Below are 15894 nucleotides of genomic sequence, written 5' to 3'. Positions count from 1 at the left end.
TTCCTTGCAATGAGGTTTTTGCAGGATTTCCCAAGGAATTGTGTCTTGTGGCAGCTTACCTACCTCACGAGAGTTTAGTTCTCATCTCCATCATGGGCTTTCTAAGTGGTCTGAGGTACATCTCAGAACAATTCTGCCCGGACACTGAGGTCCAGTGCCGAGGGCCTTCTGGAGGTTCCCTCGCTGTGAGAAGCAAAGTTACAGGGACCAGGTAGAGGGCCTTCTCGGTGGTGGCGCCCGCCCTGTGGAACACCCTCCCACCAGATGTCAAAGAGAAAAACAACTATCCGACTTTTAGAAGACCTCTGAAGGCAGCCCTGTTTAGGGAAGCTTTTAATGTTTAATAGATTATTGTATTTTAATATTCTGTTGGAAGCTGCCCAGAGTGGCTGGGGAAACCTAGCCAGATGGGTGGGGTATAAATAATAAATTATGGTAGTAGTAGTAGTAGTGGTAGTGGTAGTAGTATCTTGTTTTCTCCTGCTCTGCAGGGTAGGACTTGAACTAATGGCTTCAAGTTACAAGAAAGGAGATTCCAGCTAAACATCAGAAATAACTTTATGACAGTAAGAGCTGTTCGACAGTGGAATGATCTCCCTCGGAAGGTTGTGGACTCTCCTCCCTTAATGGTTTTGAAGCAGTGGTTGGATGGCCACCTGTCATGGGTGCTTTAGCTGAGATTCCGGCATTGCAGGGGGTTGGACTAGATGGCCCTTGGGTCCCTTCCAGTTCTAAGATTCTATGATTCTATCAACTCCTGTCATAAGAAAGGTCTTTCTCATGTTTAATGCGAATCTCCTCCCTTGTCATTTGAATCCGTCGTTTCGGGTCCCACCCTCTTAACCAGCAGAAAGCATTATGCGCCACCACTATGACAGCCCACTGCAAATCTGATAAAAGCATGCAATGTGCCCACAAAAACAGGAAGCACCAAAGAAAACCCCAGCCTGGTTGCAGTGACCTTGAACCAATGGTTTATTTATTGAACTGAGTGTGACGACAGATTCTTTTTCTGAATGATGGCAGTGGGAAAGACAACAGGTTTTTGGCTCCTCGCTCAGTTCTTCATTGGACAGGAGTACAGCAAGAAAACATTGTTGGGTTAGGACAGGTGTTGTTAATGAATTGAAGGCCTGAGGGGCACGGGAACTGAACCTCAAGGCAGTATCCCCGACCGCCATTGCAGGGCCTTAGTCTCCCTTCCATATGTGCATGACCTACATGGAAAGAGAAGAAAGACTTTAGGGTTCTGTGATGGTAATAAAAATGTTAACATTTCTAGGTTGGTTTGCACTTGAAAACTACGTTTGATAGATTTACCAAAACAAACAAACAAACAAAACAGCAGCACATACCCCAATAAATAAATAAATAAATAAATAAATAAATTTTAGAAAGGAGCTGGTCTCTCCTCATTCTCTCCCACTGCCCAGACCTCAGATTCAAATGCACATCTTAAAAAGCAGAGACATCACCTTGCCAACAAAGGTCCGTATATGCTATGGTTTTCCCAGTAGTGATGTATGGAAGTGAGAGCTGGACCATAAAGAAGGCTGATCGCCGAAGAATTGATGCTTTTGAATTATGGTGCTGGAGGAGACTCTTGAGACTCCCATAGACCGCAAGAATATCAAACCTATCCATTCTGAAGGAAATCAGCCCTGAGTGCTTACTGGAAGGACAGATCCTGAATCTGAGGCTCCAATACTTTGGCCACCTCATGAGAAGAGAAGACTCCCTGGAAAAGACCCCGATGTTGGAAAGATGGAGGGCACAAGGAGAAGGGAATGACAGAGGATGAGATGGTGGGACAGTGTTCTCCAAGCTACCAGCATGAGTTTGACCAAACTGCAGGAGGCAGTGGAAGACAGAAGTGCCTGGTATGCTCTGGTCCATGGGGTCACGAAGAGTCGGACGACTAAACAACAAATTTTATATATTTATATATGAATGGTTATTGGAAGAAAAACAATGGGTATGTTTGTGTGGACTATCCCATGCTATTTCTTTAATAGCTCTTGCTAAAACTGAGGCAAGAATAGTTTAGATACAAGAGAAGGTAGTTCCTATGCGGCAGGTGAAGGGTGTTTAATGGTTTATTTAAATATTAAGGTTCATTATTCTTTCACAAGATGTGTATCTCTTTAAAGGCCATAGTAAATATCATGACCTAGTTTTACCACTGTGACGCAGTATAGCAGGTGCTGTTAAGTTGCGTTAATTAAGTTGTGTCAGCGATTGGGTATGGTGTATAAAGAGCAGTGTGTACCTCTCTCAGTACCCTGGTGAATGGGTCATACTTACAGATTTAATGTAAGAGGAGTTTTTGTTTTTGTAATTCAAGCCAAGCAAAATTAATTTTTGCATTCCTTCATTGTTTCCCCAGCACGCTTCCTGCAGTGCAATTAATCTGCTAAATATGCAGCAAAGGAGTGTGTTCAGCAAAAGTGAGCAGCTACCAATTGGCTCTAGGAAGCAATCTTCAATATCTTGGAGGGTTGACCATGGGTCAATGTGGTCCCCAGCTCAAAAAAGACCAATTACCCCTTGCCCAAGAGTCTTCAGGTCAGGGTCAGCCTGTGGTGGCAACTTAGCAGGATTCTTCCTTTTTTTTTTTTTTTAGGATACTGGTCCCAGCAGGGATTACCTTCCCCTGTAGATCCATCACAATTACAACCACACAGTTTTTAAATGCATGTTCTCACAAGTCCTGTCTTTTCAGTTCCCAGCCTGACCTGCCCACTTACCTGCAGCAACACTGAAGGCAAGAACGACCACAGCAAAGCTGAGATAAAGGAGCCTCATGGCTAGGGGTTCCTCTGAGATCTCTCTGACTGCTGGGGGAAGACGTTCAAAGGCAGAGGGAAGTTGTCTCTGAATGAACCTAGGAGGTTCCCTCTACTTATAGAGTTGCAATGCCCATGCAATGTTGAAATAAACCTATACGTTTCTGCACCCGAGTGGGATACATTGCAAACGGGTATTTCTTGCACCTATCCCTTTCAGCAGCTGAATTCTCTCTCCCTCTCCCTCCAGACACTGCACACAATTTATTTAGCTGGGCATCCCTCCTGAGGTTTCCATATGCCTTTATCCTATAATTGCCGCTTGTTCTGTGTTTCAGGTGCTGGTTTCCTTTATATTTCATGAGTTGCAGCCAATTAGGTTTTACTCCAAACTGACTCATTAAATTGAATGAACCTAAGCTAATGGGTGGATGCGGGTTCTTCCCTTCTATTCTCTGGATAGCTACAATGCCAGTATAGGGTGTTCCTAATGTTCATACAGGGACATGGGTGGCGCTGTGATCTAGACCACAGAGCCTTGGGCTTGCTGATCAGAAGGTCGGCTGTTCAAATCCTCGTAACGGGGTGAGCTCCCATTCCTCAGTCCCTGCTCCTGCCAACCTAGCAGTTCAAAAGCACGTCAAAGTGCAAGTAGATAAATAGGTACCACTCTGGCAGGAAGGTAAATGGCATTTCTGTGCGCTGCTCTGGTTCTCCAGAAGCGGCTTAGTCATGCTGGCCACGACCCGGAAGCTGTATGCCGGCTCCCTCAGCCAGTAAAGCAAGATGAGTGCTGCAACCCCAGAGTCGTTCGCGACTGGACCTAACAGTCAGGGGTCCCTTTACCTTTAAGCTAATGGGTATTGGTATTCTAAATGGGTCTGCTTGATGTGAGACTAATGATGGATAGCAAAGTAGACAACCTGGAACCAGGATGGCAAAAGAAAGGTCTCACCATTTCTGGATATTGGAAAGGTTTGGAGAACGGCAACCAGATGATCAAGAAGATAAGAATGATTAAGAACACAAGAAGAGTCTGCTGGATCAGGCCAATGGCCCATCTGGTCTAGCATCCTGTTCTCACAGTGGCCAACCAGATCCCTGTGGGAAACCAGCAAGCAGGATACGAACACAAGTGCACTCTTCCCTCCTGTGGTATCCAGCAACTGGTATTTAGAAGAATTGCTGACTCCCAACTGGGGCAGTAGAGCATACTCATAATAGCTTGTAGCCAACAATAGCTTGGGAGGAAAGCAATGACAAACCTAGACAGCATCTTAAAAAGCAGACACATCACCTTGCCAACAAAGTTCCGTATAGTAAAAGCTATGGTTTTCCCAGTAGTGATGTATGGAAGTGAGAGCTGGACCATAAAGAAGGCTGATCGCCGAAGAATTGATGCTTTTGAATTCTGGTGCTGGAGAAGACTCTTGAGAGTCCCAATGTTGGGAAAGATGGAGGGCACAAGGAGAAGGGGACGACAGGGGACGACAGAGGACGAGATGGTTGGACAGTGTTCTCAAAGCTACCAGCATGAGTTTGACCAAACTGCGGGAGGCAGTGGAAGACAGGAGGGCCTGGCATGCTCTGGTCCATGGGGTCACGAAGAGTCGGACACGACTAAATGACTAAACAACAGCAATAGCTGTCTCCTCTGTGAGTTGGTCTAATCCTCTTTTAAAGCCATCCAAGTTGATGGCCGTCCCTGCCTCCTGCAGAAGTGAGTTCCATAGTTTAACTATGCGCTGAGTAAATAAGTAATTTATTTCATCTGTCCTGAATCTTCCAACATTCAGCTTCATTGTAGGCCATGAGTTCTTGCATCATGAGAGAGCAAAGGAGATAACTCCTAGGGGCCAAGGGGGTCTTTGCCCACCCCTGTAAAATATTTGAGGGCTCCTTCACATTGATAGGCATTGCCATTATAATAATAATGATGATGATGATTTTATTATTTATATTCCGCCCATCTGGCTGAGTTTCCTCAGCCACTCTGGGAGGCTCCCAATCGAGTGTTAAAAACAATACAGTGTTAAATATTAAAAACTTCCCTAAACAGGGCTGCCTTCAGCTGTCTTTTAAAGATAAGATAGCTGCTTATTTTCTTCACATCTGAAGGGTGGGCGTTCCACAGGGTGGGCGCCACCACCGAGAAGGCCCTCTGCCTGGTTCCCTGTAACCTCACTTCTCGCAATGAGGGAACCGCCAGAAGGCCCTCAGCGCTGGACCTCAGTGTCCGGGCTGAACGATGGGGGTGGAGACGCTCCTTCAGGTATACTTTCAAATGGTGTTAATGCATCATGTCCTGTGATCAATTGTGTGGGACAGGGCATGTTTTATACTTTCTCTATGTCATTCATCGAGAAAGTATAAAATATGCCCTGCCCAATACTTTCTCTATGTCATTCATCCCCTTCATGGATCACTGCCTTGCCGTGGCAAAGGGGCTTGAATAACTCAGAGAAGCTATGAACTATGCCGAGCAGGGCACCCAAGATGAACAGGTCATAGTGGAGAGTTTTGACCATATGTGATCCACCTGGAGCAGGAACCAGCAAGCCACTCCAGTATCCCTGCCAAGAAAACTCCATGGACAAAGACAACAGGCATATAAAGGTTATGGCGCTGGAAGATGAGCCCCTCAGGTCGGAAGGCATCCAACATGCTACTGGGGAAGAGCGGAGGACAAGTACAAGTAGATCCAGAGCTGATGAAGCGGCTGGGCCAAAGCCGAAAGGACGCTCAGTTGCGGATATGCCTGGAAGCGAAAGGAAAGTCCAATGCTGTAAAGAAAAATGTTTCATAGGAATCTGGATTGTAAGAAGCTACCAGCATGAGTTTGAACAAACTGCAGGAGGCAGTGGAAGACAGGAGTGCCTGGCGTGCTCTGATCCATGGGGTCCCAAAGAGTTGGACATGACTAAATGACTAAACAACAACAACATGTCATTCATCATCTTATAAACTTCTATCACCTCGCCTCTTACTCACCTTTTCTCTAAATAAAAAGGTCCGAAATGCTGCAGCTTTTCTTCATAGGGGAGTTGCTCCATCACATTGGTAATTTTGATGACCTTCTCTGAACTGTTTCCAACTCTGCAACATCCTTTTTGAGGTGAGCTAACCAGAACAGTACACAGCATTCCAAATGTGGTCCTTTGGCACTGAAGAAAGAGTGATCTAGTGCCTGACAGTTTCCCTTGTGGTCTAACTGTTGTTAATAAAAAGAAGTTGCTTTAGAGCTTTTGGCAATGGGCAGTTGGTGTCACAAGGCACATGACAGAACATGTCATAATAGTCCCTTGGTGGCGTCATCCTTAACTGAAGCCTCTTACTCTTGCTCTGTGTTGCAAACTAACCTCTTTTTCTTGTTTTCTTCTTCATCTCATTCATCTCCATTTCTGGACCCTAGAAGTCAACATCCTGGCAACAAATCAAACATCAAGATCAGGTTCAGCTCAGGAACTGTGTCAGGCAGTAAGCTAGATGGTTACACCAGCAAAATCCTTCATGCACGATCAGTCAACCTTACCTGCAGATATCTTTAGACTACAATGTCCATCACCTCTGCCAATGTGGCCAATGATGGGGGATGATGGGATTTGTAGTCCAGCAAAATCTGGAGGGCGCTGTGTTTGCTGCCTGTGCCCCTCGAAACTGCACTCCCTTTCACACTTGATGCTTTGTATAATTTATTTCATATATCAAATTGTAGCAAAGAAAGGGGAAAAGGGGAGGGAGAAAGACAGAGAAAGAAAAAGTGAAAGAGAGGAACATTACCTCCCCCCCCCATCAGCTCACATAAAAAAAATCAACCATTGATACATCCATCTTAATTTAAACATATATGTTGATATATGGCCTTGAAATGTCTGAATTGGTATTTACACGAAGCTGACATTTATAGCACACTGGATCTCTCATAAGAAAAGGCTGGCTGTTGGATCAAGGCCCAAGCTGATGGCCATTACTACTTCTTGTAGGAGCAAATTCCACCATTTAATTCTGTGTTGTGAGAAGCACAGTGGTACCTCTGGTTACAGATCTAATTCATTCCGGGGTGCCATACGCACCCCAAAAAAATCCGTAACTTGAGGCGCCACTTCTGTGCACATGCACGGTGTGATAGAGCACTTCTGCGCATATGCAAGCGGCGAAACCCAGAAGTATACACTTACACACCTCTATCATTTCCCCCTTTGCAGTGGTGTAGTGTGGGTTGCAAGTGCCCGGGGCCATAGAGAACAGAGAGAAACTGGGTGGCTGCGACAGAGAGAAACAGACAGAGTGCACATGCACATTCAACTGCCTAATGGCATCCACATCACCCAGGACATAGACATAAGAAAAGAAGAGTTGTTCTGTTGTCTGGAGAGGTCACTTCCTGGTTCACATGGAGAAATCCATTTTCAACCAAGTCCAGTGACGGAAGTGCACAGTTGCATTGAGGCAGCACTGAGTGTTGAAATTTCGCACCCCTCACAATTTTGCACCAAGGGCCATTGTCCCTGAGCTCCCCATGCTACACCACTGCCCCCTTGACACTGCAGCGGGAGGCCCCATTAGCTAAAGTGGTACCTCAGGTTAAGAACAGTTTCAGGTTCAGAACGGACCTCCAGAACCAATTAAGTTCTTAACCCAAGGTGCCACTGTATATAATATCTTCAGAAGGTTTCATGGCATTCCTGTGTAGAGTTTTCACAGGTCAGTTTTATTTGCTTTGTGAAACATCACCATTATTACACCATAGTAGCAGGAGACATCAGTATATTCCTGTGAGGAATACCTCTTCAAGTTACAAGAAGGGGGTTTCCAACTAAACATCAGGAAGAACTTTCTGACAGTAAGAGCTGTTCGACAATGGATCAGTCTCCCTTGGCAGGTGCTGGACTCTCCTTCCTTGCCAGTTTTTAAGCAGAGGTTGGATGGTTATCTGTCATGGATGTTTTAGCTGAGATTCCTGCATTGCAGAAGGTTGAACTTGATGACTCTCGCGGTCCCTTCAACTGCTTCCAATTCTATGATGCTGTGAATAAGCCAACTGCAAGTGATTGCATCCAGCTGCATCATGATGAAGCTGCTAACTGACTTTTCACTTCCTTTCTGTCCAGCCATCGTGAAATTGACAGCAGCATTTGCAAAAGGCGGGAAATGCTCAACCAGCCCTGGCCCCAGCCTGGTGGAACACTCTGTCACAAGAGACCAGGGCCCTGCGGGATTTGACATCTTTCTGCAGGACCTGCAAGACAGAGCTGTTCCACCAAGCCTTTGGTCCAAGCCCAGTCTGACCCCCTTCTTTCTATGGGACTCTGTATGTAAGTGGCCTCCTTGGCTCTTTCCATTGGCCCATATGGGACCAGCACAGGTGGCCGGGCCTGGAGAACTTTTAATTCCTTACCCCTACAGTTATGATTCATGGGTTCCCACTTAATTTTATTTTGATTTTAAATGTGATTCAAATTGTATTTTAAACTAATCGTTTGATTTTGTGTTTTTAATGTATTATATATTTGGTGTTAGCTGCCCTGAGCCCAGTCTCAGCTGGGGAGGGCAGGGTATAAATAAAATTTATTATTATCATTGTTGTTTAGTTGTTGAGTTGTGTCTGACTCTTCGTGACCCCATGGACCAGAGCACGCCAGGCACTCCTGTCTTCCATGTGGGAATGTGAAGAACTGATCTTATGCCTGATAAAATGAAAAGCTGGGAGGGTCTAAAACTGTCAAATTTGCCCCTCAATAATCCTGCAGAGCCTTCAATGCATGGGCGAAAGGCTGAGATATCTGATGCGAGGGCAGAGTGCTCAAGCCACTGCCATGTATTTCTATATTATTACATCCGTATGTATGTGTGCTTCTCCTCTTCCTCCCCAATCCTCCCCTCACAACAACCCTGTGAATTAGGAGAAGCTGCATGACAGTGGCTGGCCCGAGGTCCCCTAGTGAGCTTCACGGCTTAAGTGGGATTTGAACCCTGATCTCCCAGGTCCTAAGTCCCACACTCTAACCACTTGTTGTTGTTTAGTCGTTTAGTCATGTCCGACTCTTCGTGACCCCATGGACCAGAGCTCGCCAGGCACTCCTGTCTTCCACTGTCTCCAGCAGTTTGGTCAAACTCATGCTGGTAGCTTCGAGAACACTGTCCAACCTTTTCATCCTCTGTTGTCCCCTTCTCCTTTTGCCCTCCATCTTCCCCAACACTTTCCTAAGAATTGTCTGTGGAAAAAACGTTTCTGTGTTCTGTTCCAGGTGTTGCTGCTTATTTGCACATCGATTAACAGATATTATTATTATTATTATTATTATTATTATTATTATTATTATATCTGTTAATCAATGTGCAAATAAGCAGCAATGCCTGGAACACAACACAGAAATGTTTTTCTCCATAGGCAATACTTAGGAAAGTGTCCAGATAAATTAAATATAAAGGTAAAGGAACCCCTGACCATTAGGTCCAGTCGTGACTGACTCTGGGGTTGCGGCGCTCATCTCGCTTTATTGGCCGAGGGAGCCGGCGTACAGTTTCAGGGTCATGTGGCCAGCATGACTAAGCCACTTCTGGCGAACCAGACCAGTGCACGGAAACGCGTTTACCTTCCCGCCGGAGTGGTACCTGTTTATCTACTTGCACTTTGACGTGCTTTTGAACTGCTAGGTTGGCAGGAGCAGGGACCAAGCAACGGGAGTTCACCCCGTCGCGGGGATTTGAACCGCCAACCTTCTGATCGGCAAGTCCTAGGCTCTGTGGTTTAACCCACAGCACCACCCGTCTTCCAAAATTAAATATACTTAGGAGAAAATAGATGTGAGGGAGATATTCGTTATTCCAATGTCGAAAGGCACAGTTGCAAGGAATACCTGCTTGCAATATTCCCTGCTCCGATGCAGAAACATATAGTTTTCTTTCAACATTGCGTGGGCACTGCAACTTTATAAATAGAGGGAACCTCCTAGCTGCATGCAAAGTTGCCTTCCCTGTTCCTTAGAGTCTCTTTCCTCTGGCAGTCAGAGAAAACTCAGAGAAAACTCCAGCCATGATGTTTCCTTACCTCAGTCTAGCTGTACAGGTTGTTCTTGTCTTCAGTACTATTGCAGGTAAGAGAGCAGTTCTGATTATTCTTATGCTTAAGGTAAGTTTCCTATGCTTATGACAATGTTTTGTGCTCTAGTTCATCATGCTGCTTTAAATGTGCATTTCATATTTTACTTCCTTCAATAATGTTGACTTTTGAAATGTTTAAGTTTTTTTGTTAACTTTGCTGCATTGCATGTGCATTCTACAGTTGGCCTCTTTTGCAATGTTTTGTTTTGAAATCTTTAAGTTAATATTTTAGTTTAATTATATTGTTTTAAATGTATACTATATATCTGATTTTTTCTGGCTTGCTTTATTTGACCCTCGGGGTCCCTCCCAGCTATACAATTCTATGCATCTCTAATACTATTTGATGTTTTAATGTAGTCATAAACAATAAACAAAACATCAAAAAGTACAGAACCAAATTGAACAATTTCCATATAAATCATTTGATCTAAAATAAAGATATTATAATAATAATAATAACAGCAACAACCACCCCCAACAACCCTCTCCAGACAATACCTCAGCAACCTTAGCTTTTGTAGCTGGAGTCAGTCCAGTTTCCTGCCCTACCAGGCAAGGTGGAAAAGGTCTGTAAGGCAGAGGGCAGGTCTTCCTGGAATCTCTGCCACAGTGGCGTAGAGTGGGGGGTGCAGGGGGGCCGGCCGCACCGGGCGCAACATCTGGGGGGTAGGGTTAGGGGGCACAAATCCACAGGTTAGGGGGCACAAATTACTTGCCTTGCCCCGGGTGCTGACAACCCACGCTACGCCACTGCTCTGCCAATATGGTCTCTGGCCTTTTCAGCAGCCTCAGCTTTTGTAGCTGGAGTCAGTCAGGTACTGCTAGGATTGCCATATTTTAAAGAGCAAAAAAAGAGGACACATTTGCCGACTTCTACTTTTAACTATGGATCGTTATGATGACTCTACCCATGAGAAAGAGGGTGTGTCCTGGGAAAAGAGGACATATGGCAACCCTGAAAGCTAATGACTGCCAATCCACAGGAAGATTTCAGTCACGAGCAGATGTCGCTTCTGAACTCTTCCATCCAACTGTGGTGTTAACACAATACGTTGTAAGAGTGAGAGATATCCAATGAGTCGCCCATATGCACAAGTGTGAATGTTTGCTCATGATTTAAAACCCTGAGCTCCCGATCTCAGGCATGGATCTTCATCTGGGGATGCAGAGACAGGGCTTGGCTTGTGCTGAAGGGGAAAGCGATGTATCACTTTATGAATCAGACTAGCGGATAAATACATTCCAGGCACATTGATGCTGTTTTTAATATGCTGGACTTTTAATGTCCTGGGTCTTCATTTAGTTATTTCTATTAAAAAAATTCCTTCCAGCAGTACCTTAGAGACCAACAAAGTTTGTTATTGGTATAAGCTTTTGTGTGCATGCGAAGTGTATCTGAAGAAGGGTGCATGCACATGAAAGCTCATACCAATAACAAACTTTGTTGGTCTCTAAGGTGCAACTGGAAGGAATTTTTTATTTTGTTTCAACTACGGCAGACCAACACGGCTACCTACCTGTAACTAGTTATTTCTATGTTTATTGTTTGTTTCATAATATTTATTCACCACTTGATGTGGGGGAGAACCTCCAAGTGGTTTACCAAGGGAATAAAAGAATAACATTATCCGGAAAAAGATAAAAGCAACTCTTTAAAACATTCAAAAGAGAAAATCAGCAGCCCTGTTTTGTATATTTTCCTGATGATAACCGAATCCTAAAGGCTTCTCCATCACCAACTCTTTGTACGCAGCGCACAGACAGGGGGAAGTAGTGAAGAATTTGGCGCAAGTCGTTATCTGCAACGAAGGCCGGGGATACTGCCTTGATGTTCAGTCCCGGTGTCCCTCGGGCCTTGTGTTCAACAACAACAACTGTCCGAACAAAACAATGAACAAGTGCTGCACTCCGTTTGAAGGCAGAGGCGTGTGAGGAGACCCGATCAGCTGCAAGGACCTTCTTCCGTTGTTAAGAAGAAGAATCCCTTCCAATGAATCAATAAATGTTATTCAATATGCAAGCAGTCCAGTTCTCTCTTTGGTGCTATTAGATAGTTCTCATCCCCACTTCATCCTCACAACAACCCTGTGAGGTAGGTTAGGCTGAGAGTGAGTTTCATGGCCAAGTGAAAATTTGAACCCTGCTCTTGCAGAACCCAGTTGAACACTCTAGTTCCCCCCCCCTTTTTTTGAGTTTTCACAGAATTTATTTGACCGGAATGCAACACAACAGTACAATCTCCATATATTTTCTACCAGGATAATTTAATTTCTGTTAAAATCCACTGCTGGCTCACTTCTTGCCAGCACCAACATTTGCTTTAGCTGTTCCTCTGACTTTCTTCTTCCTGTTCTTACGTTCTTTACCCTGTTTCCTTGAAGTCTTTTTCTTTTCATACAAACCATGCCTGGCTAGTCTGTGCTTTGGTTCATTTTTCTTTGCATAGTCGAGGGAATCGTAGATCATGCCAAAGGTTGTTGTCTTCCCACCTCCAAAATGAGTCCTGAAGCCAAAGACGAAAATGACATCTGGGGTTGTCTTGTACATTTTGGCCAACTTTTCGTGGATTTCAGTTTTGGGAACAGTGGCCTTTCTAGGATGAAAAACATCTATCACCATCTGCACCATATTGGTCATGAACTTCCTTGTTCAGATGGTGACAGTGTTGTTCATCTTGGCGGCGTCTCCGGCAAAAGGCCTCTAGTCCCCATTTTGTTTGTCAGGACATACACTAGTATGGTTTGTTTGTTTTTTAGGTATATTGTGACCCTGCAGTGAGGGTGGAGGAAAATTTCAATTCAGAATTTAAAAGGAAACTTATCCAATTCGTACTTTCTAAAACTATAAAGGAACAAAAACACAGCCGTCCTTTGAAATTTGCACTTCTCTGAATTTTGCAATGCAATTTCCCCAGCCAAATAACGTGTACCAAAAAACACACACATGCTTGGTAAAGTGTGAGTGCAACTGCATAGATGAATGAAGGTGGCATTATACTGGGAGGAACCAACCACCCAAAAAAGTGTATATTGGCAAAATTGTTTATAATGGGAGAAATTTGCCCTGAAACGAATCAATGTGAGAACTTAAAAAAAAAACCCTGCTGTGGGAATGTGGAGAACTGATCTTACACCTGGTAAAATGAGAAGCTGGGAGGGTCTAAAATTGTCAAATTTGCCCCTCAATAACCCAGCAGAGCCTTCAATGCATGGGCAAAAGGCTGAGATATTTGATGGGAGGGCAGAGTGCTCAGGCCACTGCCATGTATTTCTATATTATTAGATCCATATATGTGTGTGCTTCTCCTCTTCCTCCCCAATCCTCCCCTCACAACAACTCTGTGAGTTAGGCTAAGCTGCATGACAGTGGCTGGTCCAAGGTTGCCCCAGTGAGCTTCACGGCTTGAGTGGGATTTGAACCCTGATCTCCCAGGTCCTAAGTCCCACACTCTAATCACTTGTTATTGTTTAGTCGTTTAGTCGTGTCTGACGCTTCGTGACCCCATGGACCAGAGCATGCCAGGCACTCCTGTCTTCCACTGCCTCCCGCAGTTTGGTCAGACTCATGTTGGTAGCTTCGAGAACACTGCCCAACCATCTCGTGCTCTGTCATCCCCTTCTCCTTGTGCCCTCCATCTTTCCCAACATCAGGGTCTTTCCTAGGGAGTCTTCTCTTCTCATGAGGTGGCCAAAGTAGTGGAGCCTCAGCTTCAGGATCTGTCATTCCAGTGAGCACTCAGGGCTGATTTCCTTCAGAATGGATGCGTTTGATCTTCTTGCAGTCCATGGGACTCTCAAGCGTCTCCTCCAGCACCATAATTCAAAAGCATCAATTCTTCGGCGATCAGCCTTCTTTATGGTCCAGCTCTCACTTCCATACATCACTACTGGGAAAACCATAGCTTTAACTATACGGACCTTTGTTGGCAAGGTGATGGCTCTGCTTTCTGCTTTTTAAGATGCTGACTCTAACTCCAGTATCTCTGCCAAGAAAACTCCATGGACAAAGAGAACTCTAGCCACTACACCACACCAGATATAACTGCCCATGCATTCCAGACAAGGGACAGGAAGAAGAGTGTCCCCTCTCTCTGTGTTCTGCTTTTCTGCCACTCACCAATAGGGAGACCTCCCCCTCTGTAGGCCAACCATGGCTAAGGGACAGGCAAAGGGAAAGAACTGGGAGGAGAGGGAAGTCCCATTCAGCCTAGCAACCCTCCTCCTCTCAAAGCAGAGATTGGCATACACACTCCCTCTTTCTCCTCCTGGAAGGAGAGCTGTACCTTCAAACGGTTTAGGATGCCTCTGGCTCTAACATGCAGGATACTTCCATCTCTACCATGCCATGATTCACACAAACCACCATACATTTAGCATCCATGAAAAGTGGCCCTATGCATTTGCCAGTGTGGGAGTGTAGAGCTGCTAATTGTTTGTTGTTGGGGGAGATCCTGGGTCATTTTGGACTCTTGTGTGTGTGGAAGAACACTGTCCACATTCCTCCAGCAGCCAGGCTCTTCTCATATCCTTACATTGTTCCCTTTAGTCAAAGTCAAGTAAAGGACCCCTGGACAGTTAAGTCTAGTCAAAGGCGACTATGGGGTGCGGCGCTCATCTCGCTTTTCAGACCGAGGGAGCCAGCGTTTGTCCACATTGTTATGTGGCCAGCAGGACTAAACGGCTACTGGTGCACGGAGGACTGTGACGAGTGCCAGAGCGCACAGAAATGCCGTTCACCTTCCTGCCACAGTGGTACCTATTTATCTACTTGCACTGGTATGCTTTCAAACTGCTAGGTTGGCAGGAGCTGGGACAGAGCAATGGGAGCTCGCTCCACCTTACTTCAGTTCAGGTAGTGGGTGGGGGGCAAGCTAACTTAGGGGGGTGGAAGATGCCCTGTTCGCCAACACCTCATTGGCACTGCCTATTCTTATCTTGAAAATTTTTAACAACAACAAAAGTAAGGCGCTGCCCAGCAACCCCCAGCATCTGAGCAGATAAACCAAGCCTTATGAGGAACAGTTGAAGGAGCTGGGTATGTTTAGCCTGGAAAAGAGGAAACTGAGGGGAGGTAAGATAGCCATCTTCAAATATCTCAAGGGCAGTCACATGGAAGAGTGTACAAGTTTGTTTTCTCCTGCTCTGGAGGGTAACCAATGGCTTCAATTTAGAAGAAAGAACATTCTGACCAAACATACAGAAAAACGTTCTGATAGCAAGAGCTGTTCGACAGTGGAAAGGTCTCTGTTATGTATTGAAGTTCTCACCCTGGCCACCAGGAGTATCCTGTATACAGTGGTACCTCGGGTTACATATGCTTCAGGTTACATACGCTTCAGGTTACAGACTCCTCTAACTCAGAAATAATACCTCGGGTTAAGAACTTTGCTTCAGGATGAGAACAGAAATCGTGCTCCGGCGGCACAGCGCCAGCGGGAGGCCCCATTAGCTAAAGTGGTGCTTCAGGTTAAGAACAGTTTCAGGTTAAGAACGGACCTCCGGAACGATTTAAGTACTTAACCCAAGGTACCACTGTATAGTTTTCACTCAGTTCCACGTCAGTTAATTTAGGCGGGGAACCCTGGGTTGTTGTTACAATGTTGACAGCCGACTGTCTATAAAAGCAGGCCGGCTGAGCTGTTCAGTTCAGTTCAGTTACAGCTTACTTATAAAGAACAACTTGGAGAAATCTCTGTGTCATCTGTTATGTCCACCCACTACTTAATAGTCTCCCTTGGGTGGTGGTAGACTCTGCTTCCTTGGAGGTTTTAAGCAGAGGTTGGAAGGCCATCTATCAGGGATGCTTTAGCTGAGATTCCTGCATTACAGGGGGTTGGACTAGATGACTCTAGTGGTCCTTTCCGACTCTAGAGTTCTATGATTCTGTGCTGCCCAAGGAAGGTGCCTCCCTCTGCCCAAGGATAGGGCCAGCTCTGTGTGGCTGCCCGACAAGTTCACTTGCTCAGAGCAGGCAGGAGGCTACTCCAGGCTCATTGTGATGT

General features: G+C 45.3%; 1 protein-coding gene, 1 long non-coding RNA gene and 1 pseudogene across 3 annotated transcripts in view; 1 reads left to right on the top strand and 2 right to left on the bottom strand.

Annotated features, from left to right (window-relative positions):
* Window positions 1-15894, bottom strand: part of BLK (BLK proto-oncogene, Src family tyrosine kinase) — an 819573-nt gene that overhangs the window by 458459 nt on the left and 345220 nt on the right. The window lies entirely within an intron of this gene.
* Window positions 9763-11913, top strand: LOC310673767. The gene is made up of 2 exons (XR_014509219.1): window positions 9763-9883; window positions 11647-11913. It is a non-coding gene; the product is annotated as an uncharacterized lncRNA (long non-coding RNA).
* LOC310673789 (small ribosomal subunit protein eS24-like) lies at window positions 12077-12595 on the bottom strand (annotated as a pseudogene). The gene has a single exon. The product of its transcript is annotated as a small ribosomal subunit protein eS24-like (transcript).

The sequence above is a fragment of the Podarcis tiliguerta genome (genome assembly GCF_965153285.1).
Source record: "Podarcis tiliguerta genome assembly, chromosome: 3".
NCBI lineage: Eukaryota > Metazoa > Chordata > Lepidosauria > Squamata > Lacertidae > Podarcis > Podarcis tiliguerta.
This window is presented reverse-complemented; position numbering and strand designations above follow the sequence as displayed.